At 50.7% G+C, this 27,335-nt stretch overlaps 2 pseudogenes; one reads left to right on the top strand and one right to left on the bottom strand.

Annotated features, from left to right (window-relative positions):
• Positions 1-13,221: 13,221 nt before the first annotated feature.
• LOC115337735 lies at positions 13,222-14,180 on the top strand (annotated as a pseudogene).
• Positions 14,181-22,352: 8,172 nt separating this feature from the next.
• Positions 22,353-23,310, bottom strand: LOC115337734 (annotated as a pseudogene).
• Between the last annotated feature and the right edge of the window lie 4,025 nt (positions 23,311-27,335).

Raw genomic sequence — 27,335 nt, 5'->3', positions numbered from 1 at the left:
CGGGTTGAGATAAGAACAGTTTAATAGAACAGAAAAGAAGAAACGAATAATGATAATGATAACACTAATAAAATGACAACAGCAATAGTGAAAGGATTGGAATGTACAAATGATGCACAGTGTAATTGCTCACCACCCGCCAACCGGCACCCAGCAAGTCCCCCAGCGGCGATTCCCTGCCCCCACTTCCCAGTTCCTATACTAGATGGGACGTCACATGGTTATGGAATACCCTGTTGGCCAGTTTGGGTCAGGTGCCCTGGCTGTGTCCTGTGCCAACTTCTTGTGCCCCTCCAGCTTTCTCGCTGGCTGGGCATGAGAAGCTGAAAAAATCCTTGACATTAGTCTAAACACTACTAGCAGCAACTGAAAACATCAGTGTTATCAACATTCTTCACATACTGAACTCAAAACATAGCACCGTACCAGCTACTAGGAAGACAGTTAACTCTATCCCAGCTGAAACTAGGACAGTATCCACCCCTTATTCTATACCATTGACGTCATGCTCAGTTCCCATACCTTTAGTTACATCCTGGTCAATCATGATCAGCTTTTCCATCCCTTTCAGACGTATGAACAGTGAGATATATATATATATATATATATATATATATGTATACATACACAGAGATATCATTCCTTTAGTTTATGGGTTATGTTCATTAAATGTTCGTTGAGTTCATTTAGTTCCTGACTCTGGGCTCCATCTGTCATACCAGTCTTTCTGGGCAGGAGGGATGGTGCAAAGTCCTCTCAGTCGGTAGAGCAGAGTTGGGCTTCAGTGCAGTGTGACGAGCAGTTGACATTGGACGCAGCAGGAGGATGGCGTGCACCGTTGGATTGTTGCATGCTGGAGTCAGTTCTGGTTCCATCACTACTGCGCTTCGCTCAGATTTATCACAGTTTTTTCTTGCTTGATCTAAGTGATTCTTACTATAGTACTATGGATATAGCATATAACAATTATAGTAATGATAACATACAGTAGCAGGGTTATATAGCAACTAATATCATACAGGTTAATTCTGGCTATTCTCACCTAAAATTAAATCCCCTTGAGGCACACATCGAACTTCCCCATCTTTTCGCATCACCCACCAAGTGCACCCAGGCCCTTGAGCAAAAGCAATCCACGAATGGGTTTACCTTTGCCTGAGGCAGGAGTAACCCAGACTGTCTTCCCTAACATATTTTTTGTGTGCACTACAGGGACTTTATCCCCTTCTACAGTACGTAAAAATTCTGACTGGGCAGGGCCACCCCGATTGACAGATCCTCTGGTGTTGACTAACCAGGTGGCTTTTGCCAAATGTGTATCCCAATGTTTGAAAGTTCCACCCCCCATTGCTCTCAATGTAGTCTTTAACAGTCCATTGTACCGCTCAATTTTCCCAGAGGCTGGTGCATGATAGGGGATGTGATACACCCACTCAATGCCATGCTCTTTGGCCCAGGTGTCTATGAGGTTGTTTCGGAAATGAGTCCCGTTGTCTGACTCAATTCTCTCTGGGGTGCCATGTCGCCACAAGACCTGCTTTTCAAGGCCCAGGACAGTGTTCCGGGTGGTGGCATGGGGTACAGAATATGTTTCCAGCCATCCGGTGGTTGTTTCCACCATTGTGAGCACATAGCGCTTGCCTTGGCGAGTTTGTGGGAGTGTGATATAGTCAACCTGCCAGGCTTCCCCAAATTTATATTTCAGCCATCGTCCTCCATACCACAGGGGCTTTAAACCGTTTGGCTTGCTTAATTGCAGCACATGTTTCACATTCATGGATAACCTGTGCAATAGTGTCCATGGTCAAGTCCACCCCTTGGTCACGAGCCCATCTATAAGTTGCATCTCTTCCCTGATGGCCTGAAGCATCATGGGCCCATCGAGCCATAAATAGCTCACCCTTATGTTGCCAGTCCAGGTCCACCTGAGACACTTCAATCTTGGCAGCCTGATCCACCTGTTGGTTATTTTGATGTTCTTCAGTGGCCGACTCTTGGGTACGTGAGCATCTACATGACGTACTTTTACAACCAGATTCTCTAGCCGGGACGCAATATCTTGCCACAGCGCAGCAGCCCAAATGGGTTTACCTCTGCGCTGCCAGTTGCTCTGCTTCCATTGCTGTAACCACCCCCACAGGGCATTTGCCACCATCCATGAGTCAGGATAGCAATAGAGCACTGGCCACTTTTCTCTTTCAGCAATGTCTAACGCTAGCTGGATGGCTTTCACCTCTGCAAACTGACTCGATTCACCTTCTCCTTCAGCAGTTTCTGCCACTTGTCGTGTAGGACTCCATACAGCAGCCTTCCACCTCCGATGCTTTCCCACAATGCGACAGGACCCATCAGTGGACAGGGCATATTGCCTCTCATTTTCTGGCAGTTTATTATACAGTGGGGCTTCTTCAGCACGCGTCACCTCCTCCTCTGGTGACATTCCAAAATCTTTGCCTTCTGGCCAGTCCGTGATCACTTCTAAAATTTCCTGGGCGACTGGGGTTTCCTACGCGAGCCCGTTGTGTGATCAGTGCAATCCGCTTACTCCACGTGGCATCAGTCGCGTGATGTGTAGAGGAGACCCTCCCTTTGAACATCCAGCCCAGCACTGGCAGTTGGGGTGCTAAGAGGAGCTGTGTTTCAGTACCAACCACTTCTGAGGCAGCTCGAACTCCTTCATATGCTGCCAATATCTCTTTTCAGTTGGAGTATAGCGAGCCTCGGATCCTCGATATCCTCGACTCCAAAACCCCAGGGGTCGACCTCGGGTCTCCCCAGGTGTTTTCTGCCAGAGGCTCCAGGTAGGGCCATTCTCCCCGGCTACAGTATAGAGCACATTTTTAACATCTTGTCCTGCCCGGACTGGTCCAAGGGCTGCTGCATGAACAATCTCCAGTTTAATTTGTTCGAAGGCTTGCTGTTGCTCAGGGCCCCATTTAAAATCATTCTTCTTCTGGGTCACTTGATAGAGAGGGCTTACAATCAGACTGTAATTTGGAATATGCATTCTCCAAAAATCCCACAACACCCAAGAAAGCCTGTGTTTCCTTTTTATTAGTCGGTGGAGACATAGCTGCTATTTTTGTTGATCACATCCATTGGTATCTGACGACGTCCATCTTGCCATTTTATTCCTAAAAACTGGATCTCCTGTGCGGGTCCCTTGACCTTACTTTCTTTTATGGCAAAACGGGCTTTCAGAAGGATTTGGACTATTTTCTTCCCTTTCTCAAAGACTTCTTCTGCCGTGTTGCCCCATACAATGATGTCATCAATGTATTGCAGGTGTTCCGGAGCTTCACCTTTTTCCAGTGCAGTCTGGATTAGTCCATGGCAAATGGTGGGGCTGTTTCCACCCCTGGGGCAATCAATTCCAAGTGTATTGGACACCCCTCCAAGTAAAGGCAAACTGTGGATGACACTCTCCGCTGCCAAAGGAATGGAGAAAAATGCATTAGCAGTGTCTATTGTGGCATACCACTTGGCTGCCTTTGACTCTAGTTCGTATTGAAGTTCTAGCATATCTGGAACGGCAGCACTCAGCGGTGGCGTAACTTCATTCAGGCCACGATAGTCAACTGTTAGTCTCCACTCCCCGTTAGACTTTCGCACTGGCCATATGGGACTATGAAAGGGTGAGCGAGTTTTGCTGATCACTCCTTGGCTCTCCAGTTGGCGAATCAACTTGTGGATGGGAATCAGAGAGTCTCGGTTGGTGCGATATTGCCGCCCGTGCACCGTCGTGGTAGCAATTGGCACTTGTTGTTCTTCAACCCTCAGCAACCGCACAATCGAAGGGTCTTGAGAGAGACCAGGCACGGTAGACAGCTGTTCAGTGCCCTCCATCTCCAAGGCAGCTGTACCAAAAGCCCATCGATACCCCTTCGGGTCCTGAAAATACCCTCTCCTGAGATAGTCTATGCCAAGGATACACGGAGCCTCCGGACCAGTCACAATGGGGTGTTTTCTGCCATTCATTCCCAGTTAGGCTTACTTCAGCTTCCAATACAGTTAACTCTTGGGATCCCCCTGTCACACCGGAAATACAGATGGGTTCTGCCCCTTTATAACTTGATGGCATTAGAGTGCACTGTGCGCCTGTGTCTACTAGAGCCTTATACTCCTGTGGGTCTAACGTGCCAGGCCATCGAATCCACACAGTCCAATAGACCCGGTTATCCCTTTCGTCCCCCTGGCTGGAGGCAGGGCCCCTCTAATTCTGGCCAGAGTATCCGGTATTCACTTCTTGTAAAATTGGCTCAGAAGTCCCTTCAGGAGGATCAGAAATAAGATCAGCCCTTCTACTCTGTTTGGAAACTGGAGCAGCATTTTTCCTAGTAGAATCCCCTTTTGTGGTGTTTTTTCCTCGCAGCTCACGTACCCGTGCATTTAGGACCGAGGTAGGTTTTCCATGCCATTTCCTCATGTCCTCTCCATGATCACATAGGTAAAACCATAGGGCACCCCGTGGTGTGTACCTTCTATATTCTCTCTCTCTCGGGCAGAGGAGCGCTCACTCCTAATAGCTGAGACATTGGTCCTTACAGGTGGACAATAGGACATATCCTCTTTGAATTGCTGGAAATCCTCGGACAGCTTCTGCACAGCCGAAATGCAGGCTTGTAGGGAGGAGGAGAGATTTTCTTCGTATTGACGGAGTTGGCGAGCCACTTCATCCACTGTCGGTGCCTCTTCGTCTTTCCAGGTCATTGTTGCCAGTGAGTTGGCATAGGACGATGGTGCGTTCCGTACAAATTTCCGCCACATGGGTCGTGTGCATTGGACTTCGTCTGGATCCTTGGGTAATTGTGGGTTGTCCGGGTCATGATGAATCGTCTCTAGCACAGCTAGTTCCCTCAGATATTGGATACCTTTTTCCATGGTGGTCCACTTGCTTGATTGACATATAACATCTTCCTTAAAGGGGTACCTTTCCCTCACACTTGACAAGAGTCGCCTCCAGAGGCTGATGGCTTGTGTCCCTCTTCCAATTGCCTTGTCAATGCCACCTTCCCTGGCAAGCGATCCCAGCTGCTTGGCTTCCCTACCTTCTAATTCCAAGCTATTAGCCCCATTGTCCCAGCCTCGGAGAAGCCAGGTGATAATATGCTCACCTATACGGCGGCCAAAATCTTTTCGCATATCCCGCAGCTCACTCAAGGATAGGGACCGGGTTATTACCTCTGGTTCTGCCTCTTCCTCCTGTTCCCGTGATGACCCTGGTTCACCTTCATCCTTTGCTAAGCGCGCTGATTTTTTATATTTCTTTTTCTGTACGGGGGCAACTGATACTGGTGCAGGTTGATCCGCTGGTTCAGTTGCAGTATCGCTCGCCGGGTTTTGGATAACCGCAGCGTCTGTCGCCAAGGTTTGGGTAGCAGCGTCTGTCGCCAAGGTTTGGGTAGCAGCAGTGCTCGTTGCCGCAGCTGGAGGGGCTGCAGTGCCTGTTGCTGAGGTTTGGGTAGCCACAGTTCTCGTTGCCAGGGCTGGAGGGGTCACGGTGCCTGTCACCAAGGTCTGGGTGGCCGCAATGCTCGTCGCCGGGGCTGGAGGGGCCGCAGCGCCCATTGCCGGGGTTTGGGTGACCAGCAGTGCTCATCGCTTTGTTGTTAGGCTCCAGAGACCTTCTCTTCCCCTTGAGGGTGCTGAGTTGTGTCGAACAGGGCTCGATAGGCATGGGCCAGGCCCCAGCACGTTGCAGTGATTTGTATCTCTCTGGAGCTGCCGGGGTGACAGCATAGCTTTTCCAAATATTTTACTAGTTCTTCTGGATTCTGCACTTGTTCAGGGGTGAATTTCCAAAACATTGGAGGTGCCCACTTTTCTAGGTACTTGCCCATACTACCCCACACACCCTGCCACTCATAATTATCCAGGCCTCGGGGCAGACCTCTGGGTGATCTTCTTAAATAGTTGTTTAACCTTAAACAAAAGCTGAACCACATTCAGGAGCATGCTAATTCCCAGCAATAGGGCTAGGACCGTGCTGGTATCAACATCCCAAGAGGATTCAAATTTTTCAAAATTCCCAAACACCATTGTAACTGGACTGAAGGAGAAAGGAGAGGGGAAGAAAGGTATCCCACTCATAGACTGGTTTTCCAAGGAGGAAAGGTAAATGGTATAATTATTAATAGTTTCCCACAGATGGCTCCCGCAGTATAAAGGTGACAATGCTGAGTGCAAATACCGGATTAATTCCACTACTGATGATTTTATCATACCGTAAACCAGTGTTATACAACACATCAAAGCGAAAACCTTAATCCACCTCCCACGGATGATAAGCAGCAGAAGAGGGACTACATACAGCAAGCGAGGTGATACATAACAGAACTTTAAAAACCAGAGCAACAACTCTAAGAACACATAAATCAACATAATGACCAGCGACTATTAGACCAATATAATGAATGCTTATAACAAATTTGTTTTAACGAACTCTGGTCAGGTTTGTCGTTATCTCAACCCTTCGGGCCCCACGTTGGGCGCCAAAATGGACTGTCGTGGTTTAACCCCAGCCAGCAACTAAGCACCACGCAGCCGCTCACTCACTCCCCCCCCACCCAGTGGGATGGGGGAGAAAATCGGGAAAAAGAAGCAAAACCCACGGGTTGAGATAAGAACAGTTTAATAGAACAGAAAAGAAGAAACGAATAATGATAATGATAACACTAATAAAATGACAACAGCAATAATGAAAGGATTGGAATGTACAAATGATGCATAGTGTAATTGCTCACCACCCGCCGACCGGCACCCAGCAAGTCCCCCAGCGGCGATTTCCTGCCCCCACTTCCCAGTTCCTATACTAGATGGGATGTCCCATGGTATGGAATACCCTGTTGGCCAGTTTGGGTCAGGTGCCCTGGCTGTGTCCTGTGCCAACTTCTTGTGCCCCTCCAGCTTTCTCGCTGGCTGGGCATGAGAAGCTGAAAAATCCTTGACATTAGTCTAAACACTACTAGCAGCAACTGAAAACATCAGTGTAATCAACATTCTTCACATACTGAACTCAAAACATAGCACCGTACCAGCTACTAGGAAGACAGTTAACTCTATCCCAGCTGAAACGAGGACAGACCCCAAATCTTGGTATGATCTCTTTGAGCAAGACTTTAACTACTTCTCTTGCTTTGTTGGTGCGGCAAGGGAAAGCCTCAGGCCACCCAGTGAAAGTATCAAAGAGAACTAGGATATATCGATATCCTTCTTTTCGGGGCAATTCTGTAAAATCAGTTTGCCAGCATTCTCCTGGAGAATTTCCTTGTTTCATAATTCCAAAGGTAATCTTATTACTGGTTTGGGGATTATTGCGTATACAAATTTCACATCCCATTGTAATTGTTCAAATAATCTTTGTCATATCTCTACTCAAAATACACTTTTGTAAATGCTTAACAAGGTTTTCTGTTCCGCAATGTACTTTGTTATGTTCAGCCCGGGCAATTTCTCTCATTATTGCGGGTGGGACTATTATTTGACCTGTTGGTGTTACAGCCCATCCTGGTTCATTTTTATTAGCCTGCAATTTAATAATTAATTCTTCATCTTTTTCATTATAAGTTGGAGCATCTTTAGGTAAATTTACACTTTTCTCTGGAACTAGTGCTAGGATGCCTTTTTCTGCAGCATCTTTAGCAGCTCTATCAGCCAATCAGTTACCTGTTTCAGGGACAGTCCTACCTGACTGACGTGCTTTACAGTGCATTATCATGACTGCTGCTGGCTTTTGAATGGCTTCTAACAATTTCAGTATTTGTTCTGCATGCTGAAAGGTGGTTCCTTGTGCAGATAACAGTCCTCTTTCTTTCCCTATTGCTCCATGTGCATGTCCTACTCCAAAAGCATACTTTGAGTCTGTCCAAATGTTGACTCGCTTTCTTTGACTTAGTTCCAGTGCTCAAGTAAGAGCTATCAGTTCAGCCTTTTGGTCAGATACATTTGAAGGCAAAGCTCATGATTCAATTACCTTCTCAGTAGTGGTTGCCGCATATCCTGTTAAGCGTTTTCCATCACGGATGAAACTGCTTCCTTCGGTATATAGTTCCCAATCCGTCTCTTCCAGTGGCGCATCTTGGAGATCTGGTCGGCTGGAGTAGACTTCTTCAATTGTCTGGAGCCAATCACGTTCCAGTTCTCCTTCAACTTGATCAGTTGTTAAAACACAGCAGGGTTAACGATAGTAGTATTTTTTAAGTAAACATCATCTTGCTCCAGCAACACCACTTAGTATTTCAGCACTCTACTAAGGGATAACCAATGCCCCCCTTTCTGTTCAAGCACAGTGATCACCATGTGGGGAACATACACTGTAATTCTCTGTCCTAGGGTGAACTTGCGAGCTTCTTGGATCAATAGCACAGTTGCAGCGACGGCTCTCAAACAACCAGGCCATCCCAGGCAAACATTGTCTAATTGCTTCAAGAAGTAGGCCACAGCTCGCCGACTTGGTCCCAGATATTGGACCAGGACACCCAGAGCTATACCTTTTCTTTCATGAGTAAAGAGTTCAAATGTCTTTGTGAGATCTGGCAGGCCTAGGGCTGGTGCTTCCATTAAAGCCTGTTTTAGTTGTTTGAAAGCAACTTTCCTGGCATCAGTCCAATCTATAAATCCATTGTTTGAGTTTTTGAGCTGCTCGTATAAAGGTCGGACCAGCAAGCTATAATTTGCAATCCACAGGCGACACCACCCAACCATTCCCAGAAATGCTGGCAATTCACTTAGAGTCTTATGTTAAGGGAGACGACAAATAGCCTCTTTTCTCTCAGTTCCTAATTGTCCTTTCAGGATTTCAAAATCCAAATAAGTTACTTCTCTCTGGGTTATTTGGGCTTTTTCTTTTGACACTCGATATCCACTGATTCCCAAAAAGTTCAAACGGCTAATAGTTACCTTTGTGCATTGTTCTTCTGTCTCAGCTGCAATTAATAAATCATCCACATATTGCAACAAGATTCCTTGATTATTTTCTTTCATCCAAATCTCTATGGACATGGACATGGATTAGCAAGCTGATGAAATTTTCTCTCCCTCTATGCAAATACACATTTATACTTTTGGTCCCTTTTGACTGGTAGCATTTGAGTTTGCCCAAGTAGCCCCTGATTTGATTCCTATCCACCGTTGCTTGGTGTAGGGTACGGCGTTCAGAAGATCTCGCGATGTCACGGAAAGGTAGAAGGCTAGTCGTCGCCTCCTTGTGACGTATCAGTAATCCCACCTACCATTGTTAGTATAAAAGGAATTAACTGCGCAATAAAAGACGAAGTTGACGCTCACACCACGTGTGTTATCTGTCTCTTCCCTGGTCCAGGCCGACCAGTGATCTAATCGCGGCACGTTGATATGTAGCAACGCTACAGCTTGGTTTCCTCTAGAGTCCTGCCCTGAGGCACCAAGGCCCTGGAGACCTTGCTGGTAATAACTGAGACAAAGAGCACACAAACTATGTCAGATCTACCTATACCTACTCCTTAGCAGTGATCACATATTGTCTTTGTTTTTTCTTTAACTGTCCCTGAAGGAATAACAGCTCGTTATGGTGGCCTTGAATTTACTTTCAAGTTTCAGTTTTGATAGAGGTCATTTCCATGCTTGGAGGATGCTGTCCTTGAAGAGCACTGTATGAAGCTCTGCTGCCTTTCAACTGCTGATGGCTCATGAGACCCCACCAAAACTCCCCAGAACAGGCCAAAGTCTAGTCCTTTAATGTCTGGCATCTGCAGTCACCTATTTTTCTTCCTCACTCCCCTCGGGACCTGGGACCTCACTATTTCATTTTCATGACAGAAAAGGCTTACACTGACCTTCAGTTCCCTGGCCAGCTCTGCCTTGCTGGCAAGTATCAGATCCGGGTTTGCATTACCCTTGTTGGCCCATCTGGCAGCTGTGTGAAGATGTTCCCCCAAGACACTCCAGAAACTGCCTGGACTGTTTGCATGCTGCTGTGTTCCCCTTCCAGAAAATACCAGGGTCGTTCAACTCCCCAGTGAGGCCCAGGCTTCTACATCCAGAGACTTCCTTGGGGTGCTTAGAAAAGACCAAGACCACTGCTCACCCTGACTGTGGGTTCCTCAACTCCAACCACAATGTCACCTTTACTGGCCCCTCCTCTGACCCTCACTCACAAGGGCTGACCCAACTTCTCCCTGGCCCCAGTAAGGAGCTCCATACATCCAAGGCACTTCTTCACTTTGAGGGAACCCCACTCCTGATCCTTCCAGCCTGTCTCTCCTGAGAACCGGTACCCATCCATTGCAGCACCCCAAGCTGTGTCACTTGTCCCACCATGCCTTGGCAGTTCCTTTAAGGATGTCAAAAAGCACAGGCTCCAGCTCGTCCTTGTTATGCCCCTGGCTGAGGGCATCAGTGCACATTTGGGCTGTAGCACCTCAGCTGTAACACCAGGCCAGTCTCTGACTTGTCTTTGGGAAGCTGGTCCAACCGTCTAAGACCCCGTGTCTGCAAAGGCTTGGCTTCAGAGCCATGCTGGAGTGGTTGGTGGATGGAAACATAAAGCTGAAACTGGATGCCAAGACAGTGAGCAAACTCTGCTGTCCCAAAGGACAGAAAGAAGAAGGGTAGGGAAGGGCAGCCCTGCCAGGGAATGGGGTTTTTTCAGTGGTGGCTCTGCTGCCCCTGAGGGCCTTTGGTGGAGGTGAAGTTAATCTCTAGGAATGACAAGGGGCTACTGACAGGCCCACTGTGAAAACTCTTGGTAATTTTCTTGACTACCTTGTCAAAGTAGTAGGTAAAGGGAGGTGGAGAGGAAAAACCAGAAGTTTGAAAGTGTACGAACAGGTATGGCCACCCCAGTGTGATGTGCTTCCTCTCTAAGGACCAGACAATGAAAAGGTGATTCTTGCACCTCACTCTTTTAGATAGGAGAAATGTCACTGCTGAAAGAAGGGTCTCTCCCCAGCTGAGGGAGGGAACATCAGTGTTTGCTTCAGCCTGTTTCCCAGCAGGTTCCCCTGGAGCCCCAGGGACTCCTGGAGGCAGCCCAAGGGGGCAGAGAAAGTGCTGCCTTGGGCTGGTCCTCTGCTGCTGAGCTGGGCTGGGCTCCTGGCGTGGAGGGAGCTCCTGGCAAGCAGGCAGCATTTCAGAGAGACAGCTCTGCCCAGGAGCAGCTCCTCTGCAAAGCGCAGCAGGGCTGAGGGCACTGCCTGCAGGCACCGAGGGGAGAGGAGTGAGGCAGAGAGAGAGGTTAAAGGCAGCCTGGGGTGGGAGGAGAGAGGAGAGCTGACCTGGAGAAAAATCTTGAGAGCCCTTCACAGGGTAAGTGTCTTGCTGCAGGGCAATGCAGCTGTGGTTCCTGGAATGACCTCCTAGAGCTGGCACATCCCACAGCCTATGGGATCTGCCAGGAGGACTCTCACAGTTTGTGCAGTGTAGAGAAAAAGGACGCGCTTTGGAGCAGAGGTTCCCTGCTGCACCCTCAGAGGGACAGGGCATGTCAGCTGCCTTCACCCGGGGATGGCTGCGGAGTGTGAAGCTGGGTGTGCAGCCAGGGGTGCCCAGGGCTGTCCTGCTGAGCAGGGTCCCTGCACCCCAGGGGGCTGTGTGCTGGGGCAGGGGCTCTGCCGCTGGTCAGGGTAAGTACTCAGCCTGCCTGGGAACTGTAACAGCAGACAGGGGAGAAGCTGTGGGTGGAAGAATCAACCCCCAGCAGGGCAGGGTCCTTCTGCTGACAAGAGGGTGCTGTGTGGGTCAGGGCAGCTCACAGCTCCAGATCATCCCAGGACATTTCAAGGCAACTTTTCAAGGGGAAGCTCAAAGCAGGGATTTCTATAAACTTAAGGAGCTTTCCAGAGCCTGGGTTTTCTCTTTCCTAGTCTTGGCGAATTTTCAGGAGAAATGGAAAAGGAGCTGTCATGCTTGAACAGCTCACTGAGACTCGGGAGCTGTAACTCTGAGGGATCAGTCAGTCTGACAGGAGCCTCCTGAAGTAGAGCACAGGGACTGAGAACAACTGCCTGGCTGTGCTGGTGCCTGGGAGGTGGCATGCACAGCTGGGGAAGGGTAACTCTTTCCTGATTTCCCTGCTGCCTCTCCCCTTGCCTCTCTGAGCCAGACCATCACTTCTTTTTTCCTTGGTTCTCCACTTGTCTGTGTTACTGTTACCTTGTTTCTGCTGTCAGGCTGTCTGGGGTGGGAGTTTCAGCTGCAGAGTCACACACTGATCTTGTGGGTCCTCCCATGCAGCTGTGTCCATGGGAACAAGTGTCCCAGCTTTCCTCTCATCTGAGGGGATATGCTCAATGCTGTCTGTGGGGCTGGGGAAAGAGCTGATTCTCCCTTACAGAGATGCCAGCACATTAGGTCACTCGGCTGTCACCTCAGAGCGTCCTTCCAAGCTGTGAGCTGCCCTGCAGGATGCAAACCTGTCTCACAGCAGCTTTCTGTTATCAGAAAGACCCATGGAGAAGCACAGAGATGCTATGACTGACGAAATGCTCTTGGGTTGGTGAAATGAGCCCAGTGTGTCCTTGCCTAGAAGCAGGGTGCTGAGACTTTGAGAAAGGGTGAGACATTTGGTGGTCTGCAGTGGATGTCTCTGCTCTCAGCAGTGTCTGGTGGCTTTTCAGGGTAAAATATGGGAGCGTGATCACCCTCCACCTCAGACAGGTGCAAGCACAGTGGAAGTGGGAACTAGACAGAAGGACAGAGCAGCTCCCCCTCTCTCTGCACTAAGCCACAGGCAATCCTCCTGACTTGCCTGGCTCATGCTGTTCTCCCGGAGTGCAGCAGAAATGCTGAATTCTCCCGAGATCTAAGAAAACTCCCCAGGGGCGATGTGGTCAGCTGTAAAAAACCCTAGAACTCTTAAACTACTTTTACCCTCCTGGGTCCTTATCATTGGGAGTGCAGGTGCTGACAACCCCTTCTGCACTAGGAGTGGATTCAGCTGACAAAGTCAAACACCAGACTGGCCCCTGCCTGCACCCATCCCATGAACCCACTGCTGCAGAGCAGGGCTGACTTCTCAAGAGCCCATGGGCAGATGCCCTGCTCTTCATTGCACGCTCGGCCAGCACCAAGCAGGGCTCCAGCCACAGACCTGAAGGAAGGTCTCCCAAGAAAAGGAAAAGGGTCTGTCTGTGTGAGAGTGGGAGGGTCTATGGGAAATGGCTTTGATATTGCTCAGAGAACATTGCCCTAACTCTTCCCTGTCTTTTTTCTACTTTGACAGCGCCCCATTCTCACAGGAAGAAAATGTCCAACGGCAGCTCCATCACCCAGTTCCTTCTCCTGGCTTTTGCCAAAACACAGGAGCTGCAGCTCTTGCACTTCTGGCTCTTCCTGGGCATCTACCTGGCTGCCCTCCTGGCCAACGGCCTCATCATCAATGCTATAGCCTGCAACCACCACCTCCACACACCCAGGTACTTCTTCCTCCTCAACCTCGCCCTCCTCGACTTGGGCTCCATCTCTACCACTGTCCCTAAAGCTATGGCCAACTCCCTCTGGAACAACAGGGCCATCTCCTACCCAGGATGTGCTGCACAGGTCTTTCTGTTAGTCTTTTTGATCTCAGCAGAGTATTTTCTTCTCACTGTCATGGCCTACGACCGCTACGTTGCCATCTGCAAACCCCTGCACTACGGGACCCTCCTGGGCAGCAGAGCTTGTGTCCACATGGCAGCAGCTGCCTGGGGCAGTGGGTTTCTCAGTGCTGTGCTGCACACCGCCAATACATTTTCAGTACCCCTCTGCCAAGGCAATGCTGTGGACCAGTTCTTCTGCGAAATCCCCCAGATCCTCAAGCTCGCCTGCTCAGATGCCTACCTCAGGGAAGTTGGGGGTACTTGTGGTTGGTGTCTGTTTGGGATTTGGGTGTTGCGTTTTCATTGTGCTGTCCTATGGGCAGATCTTCAGGGCTGTGCTGAGGATCCCCTCTGAGCAGGGACGGCACAAAGCGTTTTCCACCTGCCTCCCTCACCTCGCTGTGGTCTCCTTGTTTGTAAGCACTGGCACGTTTGCCTACCTGAAGACCCCCCTCCATCTCCTCCCAATCCCTGGACCTGGTGGTGGCAGTGCTGTACTCAGTGGTGCCTCCAGCCTTGAACCCCCTCATCTACAGCATGAGAAACCATGAGATCAAGGATGTCCTGAGACAACTAATCACCAGATGCTTTCCAGAAGGAATAAACAGCCTCTTGTCTTCTGCATAGTACTCATATCTCATTACAGACCCAACCTGTCTTTTGCTTATCTTTTTATGGTGATTTTGGGTGTGGATTCATTCCTTCTATTTCACTTTGTTTTACTTATCTGAATGCTTATCACAAAGAAATGTCTTTATTCCTCCAGTTTCTAACTCACAGTCTATCCAGCTTTTGTGTGCCCTGGAGGTTGTGAAAATGAGCTGTGCTCCCTGTGTGTTTAAACAAAATAAAGGGCCCAGCAGTGTCTTGTTCTTCTGAGATCCTTCGTCCAAGACCTTCTCTGCAGCTGCAGGGAGCAGTGCCTGTGTGCAGAGGGGAAGAAGAAAAGAGTCCCGGCACAGCGGCACTGCCAGGGAGCACCAGCGCTTGGTCTTTCCCCAGCTGCTCTCTTCCCACTTGCATGCTTTCCTTCTGAACCCTCTGGTTGGTGTAAAGCCTGAGTGCTCCTCAAGCATGGTTACAGTCCTGCTGTGTGGCAGGCCTGTGGCCTCAGCCAAGGACAGGCAATGGGCACTTGTGTGACAGAGCTGGCCTCCATAGCTGCATTTCCATCGTACAAGGGGATCTCCTCAGGCCTTGTGCCATGGATGTCCCCCACCCCTGGGGCTCACCCCTCTCCACTTCCGAGGAGCTGCTGTGCCCTTCAGAGAGTCTGGGGCTGTGGGGTGAGTGCCCAGAGCTCTGCCGCACCCTGTGGTGGGCACTGGTGTGGGGCCATGCCAGACTGGGCTGTGCTGGGGAGAGGGCAGGGAACGTGGAGAGAGGTCAGGGGAAGTGGGAAGAGTTTAGGGGGAGCTGGTCTGGGCTGGAAAGCGCCCAGGAGAGAACAATATCAGTGTGTAGCTTGCAGTGTGTGACCATGCAGAGCAAGGACTGACACCGGAGGTTTGTGGTGCAGAGGCAGGGCTTGCGGCAAGCATGGAAGACACGCAGGTGCAGAGCACAGAGGAGGCCGGTCGGTGCCCTTGCGGTGTGGTCAGACAGGGAAGGTGGCTCGGGGTCTTCATCACTCCCAACATCTCTTTTTGGCCATGTCCAGCACTTGCCAGTTATTCCAGGTTTACAGGTAAGTTTGGCTGTGAGGCCACCTCCACCTTCCTGCTGGGCCAAGGGCTGGTGTGGGGGAACGGACAGCCCTGCCCAGCCTTGCTTCTTCCCCAGACCCTGGCGCAGAGCTTCCTGCAAAGCTCCACATGGGACAAGGCTGGGGCAGGGCGGGGGTCGGGTGCTGGGGCAGCTGCAAATGTAGGAGGGTCATAAATCACAAATGGGGGAAGTTTCCCCACCCCGACTCTCCCCTTTCCCGTGCTGTGCCTGCAGAGTGGGGCTGTGGGACCGTGTATGGGCAGTGGGGCTGGGCCAGCACAGGGACAGGGCGCTGACAGGGGCCATGAAGCAGCTGCCAGGAGGTGCCATCATGGACACTTGTTCTCAGAATTGCATACCAGAGGCTCATCACTGAGAACTCATAGCTATTTTGTCAAGTAACAAGAAAATTAAAAAGCTTTAGTTCATCATCGAGAATACTAAGGAGTTCCCTTTCAGCACTGTCCTGTTAGTGCTAGTAGTGATAGTTCCACTAATTCCAAAAGGTCCTTGAGAGCTTCTGTATTTTCCCCTGGCTCCAAACCTCAGGCTGCTCAGACACGGAAAGTGCTACCTCAAACCTCTGCAAACCAAATCTCTCCCACCTGCTCTCATCCACACTCTTTTATCCCAGGACACTTCTAACCATCATGTCAGCACACTACTTGGTCTCTTTTTTATCTGGGTGAAGTCAGGGTGCTCCCTCGTAAAGCCTTCCCTACCAAAGTCTTTTCTACCTGCTGATCCTGCTTGTATCCCCTCACAGAACGTACAGCTCCAACTTCCTTCTGCAGAGCTCCATGGGATGGACAGTTTTCCTGTTTCTTTCACAAGAAAAGGTGACAAACAGGGAAAGACTCCTTGCCAGGAAGCCGCAGCCTTGGGTGTTGCTCACTTGGTTCTTCCTGGCACTTCATTCAGCCTCTGTTTTTCTGTATTAGGTGTTTTTCTGTAGCTACTCTTTCTGCAGAGACCTTAAAAAGACAATGATTTCATAAAAGATGGTCATAAAGGCCCTGTTGTAGACAACTATGTTTGCCATGAGCTCTGGAGGGAGTCAGGAAGATCGTTAATAAGCACCAGGAATATGCAGGAATCTCAAGGCCTCTTCTGAAGAGCGAGCAGCTCTGAGCAGCACTCATTGATTGGCCGTGTGTAGGGCTCAGAGAGAGGGTCGAGGGATGTCAGCGAGAAACAAGGAGGTGGCCGATGGCTTTAGCAAATCCTGAAACCCTCTCTGAGGCCAGAAATGGAAAGCAGTTGATGTCTGTGGATGGGGAAGAGGAGGAGGTGTGTCCTGGGAAGATGTCAGGAAGCAAGACCCCTCTTCTGCAAGTCAGGGATGAAAGAGATTTTTTTTTTTTCCATGTTGTGTGCATGCCTAGGAGATGGAGAATGCCTGCTGATTCACGGGCACTGACACCTCAGAGAGGTGCCCGGCAGCACTGATTTTCCTGAAAGGGTATCACAGGACCACAAAACTACAGTAGAGTTGAGGTTTGAAGGGAGAGGACTGGACCCAGTATTGACCCCTGCAGTGCACCACTGGTGACCGGCCTCCAGGGAGACCTCGTGCCACTGATCACCATTCTGTGCGCCCGGCCACTCAGCCAGTTTTCAATCCACCTCACTGTCTGTTCATCCAGCCTGTGCTTCAGCAGCTTCTCTATGAGGATTTTATGGGAGACAGTGTCAAAAGCCTTACTCATCTACCAAGGCAGCCATTTCATTGGAGAAGTTTATCACGTTATCAGATAAGAATGGCGTTTCCTTTCATGAGCTGTGCTCTGGGCCTCTGTGGTGTATCGGTTGGGGTCTGGCACTTGGAGGGCCACGATGTTATGCCATTGTATAGCCCATAAAGATTTGGCCACCTCAAAAAAGGGATGATAGGTGGGAAGTGCTACCAATTTTGGACATTGCTTGATAGCAAAGAAATAATAGTAGGCTCTGTCCAACCTCTCCAACCTCCATTGTTCTCAGCTCTGTTTAGATATGAAATGCAGATGTCAAATGTTTTAATATAAACTTGTCCTGAGAACAGTTTCGCCATTCAACGTGTTCACAGGAAATGCATTTTAGAAATGACTGTATAAATATAGATTTACGTAGAGGGATAGAAAGGGGAAGCAGCTTGCTGTTCCATGTCAGTGGCCAATAGAGAAAACAATCATAGAAAACCCTCAAAACTCTGAAAATGAAGACTTCTTACACAATTATTACCCTCAGCTCTTTTCTGCATATGTTTCAACATATACCTATCATTTCCACTCACCGGTTGATGCAGTTGCCCACACGGGGGCGGCCACTGCCTCCAAGATACCCTGAGGTAGCTGAAGACCTCACGCGGAACAGAGAAACGCGAGGCAGGACAGATGGCAGAATATCTGGAGCGTGAGCTGATGGACAGGCAGGGTGCATCAAAGCCTCTTGGCTGAGACAAGTGATTTCTCTCCCTTGACTAGCAAGGGAAGCCTGGGCAATTGCACCCAAGGTGTCTAGTGTGAGAGGTGATCGCTCTCATCCCTGCCTTCACCTACAAGGGAGTCACCTGTAATTTTCCAAGCAGTGAATAAAAACCAAGTGTGTCTAGATGATGCAGAGTCTGCTTGAAGATGTTCCTGTAACCCAGATATGTTGGGGTTGGTTGGTGCAGATTTGGCTCTTCAGAAGGGAGCATTTCCTTCCCTTTGTCTCTTTGCTTCTCTCTGTGAGTTGAGGGAACTCGTGACTTCAGTGTGTGACACGCTGTCTGCAAAAGAGCGAGTATGGACAAACAAACAAAGTCAAGGACAGGGAACTTTTGGGGAGGTCCTGGCATCTGTGACTAAACCAAAAATGTGTTTTCTCTTGGCCTAAGGTTATCCACTGTAGGAAGCAGGTTTCAGTGGATGTAATGTGGACTTAATACCTAGCTGAGGAATGTCTTCTATTTTTTACTGAACTATGCCTGCCTTTGTTTTTGCTTGTTGGCAATTAAGAAACACCCTTCTGTGTCTGTGTGCCTCTCAGTCTCCAAGTAAAACAGCTGGGAATTGGTGCCAACAGGCTGAAACATGCAGCTACAGCCTTCAGTGGCGAAAGCTCAGATTGGAACAGGGCTGCTCCAAGTCCCAGGTGGCTGATGAGAGACATGGTAGGTTGGGGGATAGGGATGAAAACTGACCATGGGTTGTGGAACATGAAGGCTCTGGATTTTCATATCTATTTAGACTGCATTAGGAGATGCACAGGATCAATATCAATTAGAGACTGATAATATCAATTCAGGTATAAGCAGAAAAATAAAGTTGAGAAAAATAAACCCTTTCTTTTTGGTGCTGTTAGGTGTTCATATCACTTCCATGTTGATTACACTCCTGAAACTGCTCTAATTAACCACATCAGAATTGAAGACTGAAAGGAAAATGATGCACAGCGACTGGACTTGTTAGGGTGTTTTGCATGTTAATGAGCGCTCTGGTGCTGACTTCCTGAACTGCAGATCCTGAAAGATTGAAGAAGCCCCTAGAGACTTCAAAGTCAGCAGCAAGCCTCCAAGTTTCCAAGCGTGTTAGTGGGCTCCAGTGAGGGCCATCCCTGAAAAGGCCATGGAGGGAATGACCAGACAAGGGACCGTCCCTGGGGGCTGGTGAAGCAGGAAATCAGAGGCACTGCTTAGAGGTGGAAAAATCAAATGTAGAGTGTGGTTGTGAAAACCCTTGATGTGTTTCACCAAGCAGGACAGCCAAGCCCTGACCCCCATCCTCTGGGAGAGGAGACCCGTTACCTCACGGGATGCTCGCAACTCTTCTGGGGAGCAGTGGGATGTGGGGGTGTGCAATGCCAAGTGCAGGACAGGATCGACAGAGGGTGGGTGAGGAGGCAGCAACGCCCTGGGACTATAAGAACCTGGTGTCTTCTCATGGGCCTCAGTGGAAGAGACAGCAGCCAGGGTGGAGAGGATAAGGATCTCAGTTGTGTTGGCTGGTGGTGGTCTCACCTGCTGCAATGCTCTCAGTCATCCCCATTGCAGGCTGTCCTCCACTGTCCTATGCCTGTGCTGGTTTCCCAGCAGACTTTAGCTACGTCCCCTTTTCCCCACCACACTCGGACCCTGGGATCTCCCAAGCCATACTGATGCCCTCCTGTCCTTACTGGCTGTTGCTTCAAACACAGACCTGTGGTTAAGCAAGGATTGGTCAAGGCCTGTGAGTTCCCAACAACCTGCCTGCCTTCTTCCAATACCCTCATCATGCTCCTCTCACACCCAAGCTATTACAGCCCCACACTTGCTTGAATCTTCTATTTCTCTCTGTATGCCAGCCCTGAAATACATGTCCTCCTTCTGCCACCTCAAAATCGAAATTTAATTTATTTCACTTCAGCAGGATGCCCTGCTACCCCTTCCACTACTTCAAGTCTGCTACCATAGATGTGGACTGCTGTGTTGCATATATTTATGTTTGGGAAGGTCAATGCTTTTGTTTTTTTAAATAGATACTGATACACCTGGGGAAATCTCAAAACCACATATTGATGGATTCTTGATATGGTCGGGGCTGTATGTAGCGGGGCACATATAAATCATCCCTGCACCTGATGTGAATTTTTTCTGTGGTCAGGGAGACCCTCAGAGCTCTCCCTAATTTGAAAGCAAGAAGGGGAAGGAAGGACAGCATCTTTCAGGCTGGAAGGGACCTCAGGAGGTTTCTGGAAAAAACCTGCTGCTCAAAGCAGGGCCAGACCAGATTACTCAGGGCTTTATCCAAAGACGCCTTGGTCACTTTCTGGGATAGAGCCTGCACAAACTCCCTGGGAAACAGCTTCCAGCATGTGGCTACCCTCATGTAGGAAACGTTTTTCTCTATATGTACACTAACCCCCTTGTTTCAGCCCACTGCCTCTTGTCCTTGTGTCTTGTACCATGGACACGAGCCTGACTCAGTCTTCCTGGGAACACTGCAATGCTGCTACGTGTTTTGCCCAAGATCTTCCTTTCTCCAGGCTGGACAAGCCCAGCTCCCTCAGCCTCTCCTCACAGGTAAAGTGTTCCTGCCTCTGACCATTATGGGGGCCCTTTGCTAAACTGGCTCCAGCTTGCCAACACCTTTCCTATATTGGGATCTGAAATCTGGACACAGTGTTCTGCATAATCTCTTCCCTCAATCACCTGGCCGTGCTCTTGTTCGTATAGCCCAGGGTGCTCCTGTCCTCCCTTGCTTCTAAGGCACACGGCTGCATCCAGTCCCTCTTGCTGTCCACCAAGACCTTTCCAAAAGGCCTCCTCCCAGCCAGGCAGCCCCCCGCCTGTGCCATTGCCAGGATTAGTCCCCTGCAGGGACAGAAACTGGCATCTGACCTTGCGGGATTTCCTGACTTTCATGCCAGTGCATGCTCTCCTCTTCCTTGAAGCCTTTCCCTGGGCACAGGACCTGGAGACCATTTCAGTAAAGGCTCAGGCACAGCAGGCATTCATTCCTTCAGCCCCAGCTGTGTCTGCTGATATTAAATCACCTTGCCCAGTCAGCAGCAGCCCTGCATTTTCCTTGTTCAGCCTTGGTCTCTCAGAAGTGACCAAAGGTCTTCTGTTTGCTTCTGAATTCCCTTGCAACCAGCATCTCTAGGTGAGCTTTTCTTTTCCTACACACATACCTCCACAACAAAGGCAATATATAGAAATTCCCGCTTTGTACCTGTCCCTGCTGAAAGCTCCTGGCAGCTGCTTCTGTCCCTGTTCTGGCCCAGCCCCACTGCCCATATGTGGTCTTACAGCCCCACTCTGCAGGCACAGCATGGGGGAGGGGAGCATCAGGGGTGGGAAAGTTCTCCCCATTTGTGATCCCAGTGGCGGCCTTCAGATCACAGTTCCTCCATCACCCTCCTACTTTTGCAGCTTCCCCAGCGCCCGACCCCCGCCCTGCCCCAGCCTTGTCCCATGTGGAGCTTTGCAGGCAGCTCTGCGCCAGGGTCTGCCAGGGTCTGGGGAAGGAAGCAAGGCTGGGCAGGGCTGTCTGTTCCCCCACACCAGCCCTTGGCCCAGCAGGAAGGTGGAGGTGGCCTCACAGCCAAACTTACCCGTAAACCTGGAATAACTGGCAAGTGCTGGACATGGCCAAAAAGAGATGTTGGGAGTGATGAAGACCCCGAGCCACCTTCCCTGTCTGACCACACCGCAAGGGCACCGACCGGCCTCCTCTGTGCTCTGCACCTGCGTGTCTTCCATGCTTGCCGCAAGCCCTGCCTCTGCACCACAAACCTCCGGTGTGAGCCCTTGCTCTGCATGGTCACACACTGCAAGCTCTACACTGATATTGTTCTCTCCTGGGCGCCTTCCAACCCAGACCAGCTCCCCCTAAACTCTTTCCCACTTCCCCTGACCTCTCTCCACGTTCCCTGCCCTCTCCCCAGCACAGCCCAGTCTGGCATGGCCCCACACCAGTGCCCACCACAGGGTGCGGCAGAGCTCTGGGCACTCACCCCACAGCCCCAGACCCTCTGAAGGGCACACCAGCTCCTCGGGGGTGGAGAGGGGTGAGCCCCAGGGCTGGGGGGCATCTGTGGCACAAGGCATGGGGAGATCCCCTTGTATGATGGAAATGCTGCAATGGAGGCCAGCTCTGTCACACAAGTGCCCACTGCCCGTCCTTGACTGCGGCCACAGGCCTGCCACACAGCAGGACTGTGTTCCACCAACCAAAGGGTTCAGAAGGAAAGCATGGCAGTGGGAAGAGAGCAGCTGGGGAAAGACCAAGCACTGGTGCTCCCTGGCAGTGCTGCTGTGCTGGGACTCTTTTCTTCTTCCCCTCTGTACACAGGCACTGCTCCCTGCAGCTGCAGAGAAGGTCTTGGAGGAAGGATCTCAGAAGAACAAGTCACTGCAGGGCCCTTTATTTTGTTTAAACACACAGAGGGCATAGCTCATTTGCACAGCCTCCAGGACACAAAATCTGGATAGACTGTGAATTAGAAACCAGAGGAAGACAGACATTTCTTTGTGGAAAGCTTTCAGATAAGTAAAAGAAAGTGAAATAGAAGAAATAAAAACCACACCAAAAATCTCCATAAAAAGACCAGCAAAAGACAGGTTTGGTCTGCAAAGAGATATAAGTACTATGCAGAAGACAAGAGGCAGTTTATTCCTACTGAAAAGCATCCAGTGATTAGTTTTCTCAGGGCATCCTTGATCTCATGGTTTCTCATGCTGTAGATGAGGGGGTTCAAGGCTGGAGGCACCACCGAGTACAGAACTGCCACCAGCAGGTCCAGGGATGGGGAGGACATGGAGGGGGGCTTCAGGTAGGCAAATCATGGCAGTGCTTATAAACAAGGAGACCACGGCCAGGTGAGGGAGGCAGGTGGAAAAGGCTTTGTGCTGTCCCTGCTCAGAGGGGAACCTCAGCACAGCCCTGAAGATCTGCCCATAGGACAGCACAATGAAAGTAAAACACCCAACAGCTAAACAGATAGAAAATACAAGTACCCCCACTTCCCTGAGGTAGGCATCTGAGCAGGAGAGCTTGAGGATCTGGGGGATTTCGCAGAAGAACTGGTCCACAGCATTGCCTTGGCAGAGGGGTAGCGAAAATGTATTGGCTGTGTGCAGCACAGCATTGAGAAACCCACTGCCCCAGGCAGCTGCTGCCATGTGGACACAAGCTCTGCTGCCCAGGAGGGTCCCGTAGTGCAGGGGCTTGCAGATGGCAACGTAGCGGTCGTAGGCCATGACAGTGAGAAGAAAATACTCTGCTGAGATCAAAAAGACAAACAGAAAGACCTGTGCAGCACATCCTGGGTAGGAGATGGCCCTGGTGTCCCAGAGGGAGTTGGCCATGGCTTTGGGGACAGTGGTGGAGATGGAGCCCAGGTCGAGGAGGGAGAGGTTGAGGAGGAAGAAGTACATGGGGGTGTGGAGGTGGTGGTCACAGGCTACGGCGGTGATGATGAGGCCGTTGGCCAGGAGGGCAGCCAGGTAGATGCCCAGGAAGAGCCAGAAGTGCAAGAGCTGCAGCTCCCGCGTGTCTGCAAACGCCAGGAGGAGGAACTCAGTGATGGAGCTGCCGTTGGACATTTTCTTTCCTCTGGGCATGGGGTGCTTTCAAAGTAGAAAAAAGACAGGGAAGAGTCAGGGCATTATTCTCTGAGCAATATCAAAGCCATTTCCCATAGACCCTCCCATCTCTACACACACAGACCCTTTCCTTTTCTAGGAGACCTTCCTTCAGGCCTGTGGCTGGAGCCCTGCTTGGTGCTGGCCGAGCGTGCAATGAAGAGCAGGGCCTCTACCCATGGGCTCTTGAGAAGTCAGCCCTGCTCTGCAGCAGTGGGTTCATGGGATGGGTGCGGGCAGGGGCCAGTCTGGTGTTTGACTTTGTCAGCTGAATCCACTCCTAACGCAGAAGGGGTTGTCAGCACCTGCACTCCCAATGATAAGGACCCAGGAAGGTAAAAATAGTTTTAGAGTTCTAGGGTTTTTTACAGCTGCCTATATCGCCCCTGGGGAGTTTTCTTAGATCTTGGAAGCCTTCAGCATTTCTGCTGCAGTCTGGGAGAACAGCATGAGCCAGGCAAGTCAGGAGGATTGCCTGTGGCTTCGTGCAGAGAGAGGGGAGCTGCTCTGTCCTTCTGTCTAGTTCCCACTTTCACTGTGCTTGCACCTGTCTGAGGTGGAGGGTGATCACGCTCCCATATTTTACCCTGAAAAGCCACCAGACACTGCTGAGAGCAGAGACATCCACTGCAGACCACCAAATGTCTCACCCTTTCTCAAAGTCTCAGCACCCTGCTTCTAGGCAAGGACACACCAGGCTCATTTCACCAGCCCAAGAGCATTTCCTCAGTCATAGCATCTCTGTGCTTCTCCATGGGGCTTTCTGATAACAGAAAGCTGCTGTGAGACAGGTTTGCATCCTGCAGGGCAGCTCACAGCTTGGAAGGACGCTCTGAGGTGACAGCCAAGTGACCTACTGTGCTGGCATCTCTGTAAGGGAGAATCAGCTCTTTCCCCAGCCCCACAGACAGCATTGAGCATAACCCCTCAGATGAGAGGAAAGCTGGGACACTTCTTCCCATGGACACAGCTGCATGGGAGGACCCACAAGACCAGTGTGTGTCTCTGCAGCTGAAACTCCCATCCCCAGAGAGCCTGACAGCAGAAACAAGGTAACAGTAACACAGACAAGTGGAGAACCAAGGAAAAAAGCAGTGATGGTCTGTCTCAGAGAGGCAAAGGGAGAGGCAGCAGGGAAATCAGGAAAGAGTTACCCTTCCCCAGCTGTGCATGCCACCTCCCAGGCACCAGCACAGCCAGGCAGTTGTTCTCAGTCCCTGTGCTCTACTTCAGGAGGCTCCTGTCAGACTGACTGATCCCTCAGAGTTACAGCTCCCCAGTCTCAGTGAGCTGTTCAAGCATGACAGCTCCTTTTCCATTTCTCCTGAAAATTCGCCAAGACTAGGAAAGAGAAAACCCAGGCTCTGGAAAGCTCCTTAACTTTATAGCAATCCCTGCTTTGAGCTTCCCCTTGAAAAGTGGCCTCAGAAATGCCCCGGGGCTGATCTGGAGCTGTGAGCAGCCCCGATCCACACAGCACCCTCTTGTCAGCAGAAGGACCCTGCCCTGCTGCGAGTTGCTTCTTCCACCCACAGCTTCTCCCCACTCTGCTGTTGGAGCTCCCCAGGCAGGCTGAGTACTTACCCTGACCAGCGGCAGAGCCCCTGCCCCAGCACACAGCCCCCTGGGGTGCAGGGACCCTGCTCAGCAGGACAGCCCTGGGCACCCCTGGCTGCACACCCAGCTTCACACTCCGCAGCCATCCCCGGGTGAAGGCAGCTGACATGCCCTGTCCCACTGAGGGTGCAGCAGGGAACCTCTGCTCCAAAGCGTGTCCTTTTTCTCTACACTGCACAAACTGTGAGAGTCCTCCTGACAGATCCCATAGGCTGTGGGATGTGCCAGCTTTAGGAGGTCATTCCAGGAATTGCCCTGCAGCCAGAGACTTACCCTGTGAAGGGCTGTGAGGATTTTTCTCCAAGTCAGCTCTTCTCTATTCTCCCACCCCAGACTGCCTTTAACCTCTCTCTCTCCCTCACTCCTCTCCCCTCGGTGCCTGCAGGCAGTGCCCTCAGCCCTGCTGCGCTTTGCAGAGGAGCTGCTCCTGGGCAGAGCTGTCTCTCTGAAATGCTGCCTGCTTGCCAGGAGCTCCCTCCTCCCCAGGAGCCCAGCCCAGCTCAGCAGCAGAGGACCAGCCCAAGGCAGAACTTTCTCTGCCCCCTCTGGGCTCCCTCCAGGAGTCCCTGGGGCTCAGGGGAACCTGCTGGGAAACAGGCTGAAGCAATCACTGGTGTTGCTTCCCTCAGCTAGGAAGAGACACTTCTTTCCTGAAATAAAATTCTCCTCTCAGAGACAAACTTCCATCTACATGCCACGTTTTTTGGTCATATTGTTAGGCAGGATCCCCAGAGAGAGGCAGGCAGGGATCTCCTTTACCCCTGCTGAGGGAAGGCAATCCATGGTCAATGGAGGCAAATCATCCTGCCTTTCTACTCATGGCATTTGAAGGAGGCTCAGCTCCCTCCCATGCACACCACAAAGCCACAGGAGGTGGGATTCCTCTTGCCTCAGTTCACGTGTGAGCAAAATAGACACCTGCATGTGAGCTCCATCTCTCAGCTCCCATCTGAATTAAGGGAGAGCAAAGGCAGGAGTCAGGTGTTCAGATGCAAATCCCTGGTGACATTTGAACTGCCAGAGGTGGTCCAAGATACATTGTAGGTAACAGCAACCTGTAACAGAGAAGTTCTAGAACAGGGGCAACAACTTGGGAATCTGCATGAGCCTGGTGGAAATTCCTTTGGCCAAGTGACCATGGCAGCTATTGCCCAACTAAAGGCCCAAAAGAACCTTTTCCTACTCCTTATCTTCATGGCACTTGACACAGGTATTCATATGAACGACTGCAGTCATGTACCATAGCGAGAGCTGGTCTCTCTCTTTTCCATCAGCTGAATTTACTGTACCACCAGTGACTGTAATGGCATGTGTCCCAGGTTCGTCCCCACGCTGCCCTAACAGAATTCAGGGCACGTACTCTGTTTCATGTCCAATCCAGGGCCACAGAGCTACATGAGAAGCCAAGGCTGGCATGGACCTCACAGGAGCTGCAGGAAAGCAATTCCCATTCAGGGTGGGTGAGTCACAGGTGCCCCAGATGGCATCACAGAGTGCATGATTTAGATCCTGTGTGCCTTTGAAAAGTATCTCAGATCTTCCCACTGGCTTCTCCTTCTTTGACAGTCCCACTGGCCCAGATGCATGAAATGTCCAACAGCAGCTCCATCACCCAATTCATTCTCCTGACGTTTGCAGAAACATGGAAGCTGCAGCTCTTGCACTTCTGGCTCTTCCTGGGCATCTACCTGGCTGCCCTGCTGGGAAATGGCCTCATCATCATTGCCATAGCCTCTGAACCACCACCTCCACACACCCATGTTCTTCTTCCTCCTCAGCCTCTCCTTCCTCGACCTGGGCTCCATCTCCACCACTGTCCCCAAAGCCATGGCCAACTCCCTCTGGGACACCAGCGCCATCACCTACCCAGGATGTGCTGCCCAGGCATTTCTGTTTCTCTTTTTGATCTCAGCAGAGTACTTTCTTCTCACTGTCATGGCCTACGACCGCTACGTTGTCATCTGCAAACCCCTGCACTACGGGACCCTCCTGGGCAGCAGAGCTTGTGTCCACATGGCAGCAGCTGCCTGGGGCAGTGGGTTTCTCAGTGCTGTGCTGCACACTGCCAATACATTTTCAGTACCCCGCTGCCAAGGCAATGGTGTGGACCAGTTTTTTCTGTGAAATCCCCCAGATCCTCAAGCTCTCCTGCTCAGATGCCTACCTCAGGGAAGTGGGGGTACTTGTGTTTAGTGCCTGTTTAGTCTTTGGTTGTTTTGTTTCCATTGTGCTGTCCTATGGGCAGATCTTCAGGGTTGTGCTGAGGATCCCCTCTGAGCAGGGACGGCACAAAGCCTTTTCCACCTGCCTCCGTCACCTGGCTGTGGTCTCCTTGTTTGTAAGCACTGCCATGTTTGCCTACCTGAAGC

Source organism: Aquila chrysaetos (assembly GCF_900496995.4).
Source record: "Aquila chrysaetos chrysaetos chromosome W unlocalized genomic scaffold, bAquChr1.4 W_unloc_6, whole genome shotgun sequence".
Lineage (NCBI taxonomy): Eukaryota > Metazoa > Chordata > Aves > Accipitriformes > Accipitridae > Aquila > Aquila chrysaetos.
This window is presented reverse-complemented; position numbering and strand designations above follow the sequence as displayed.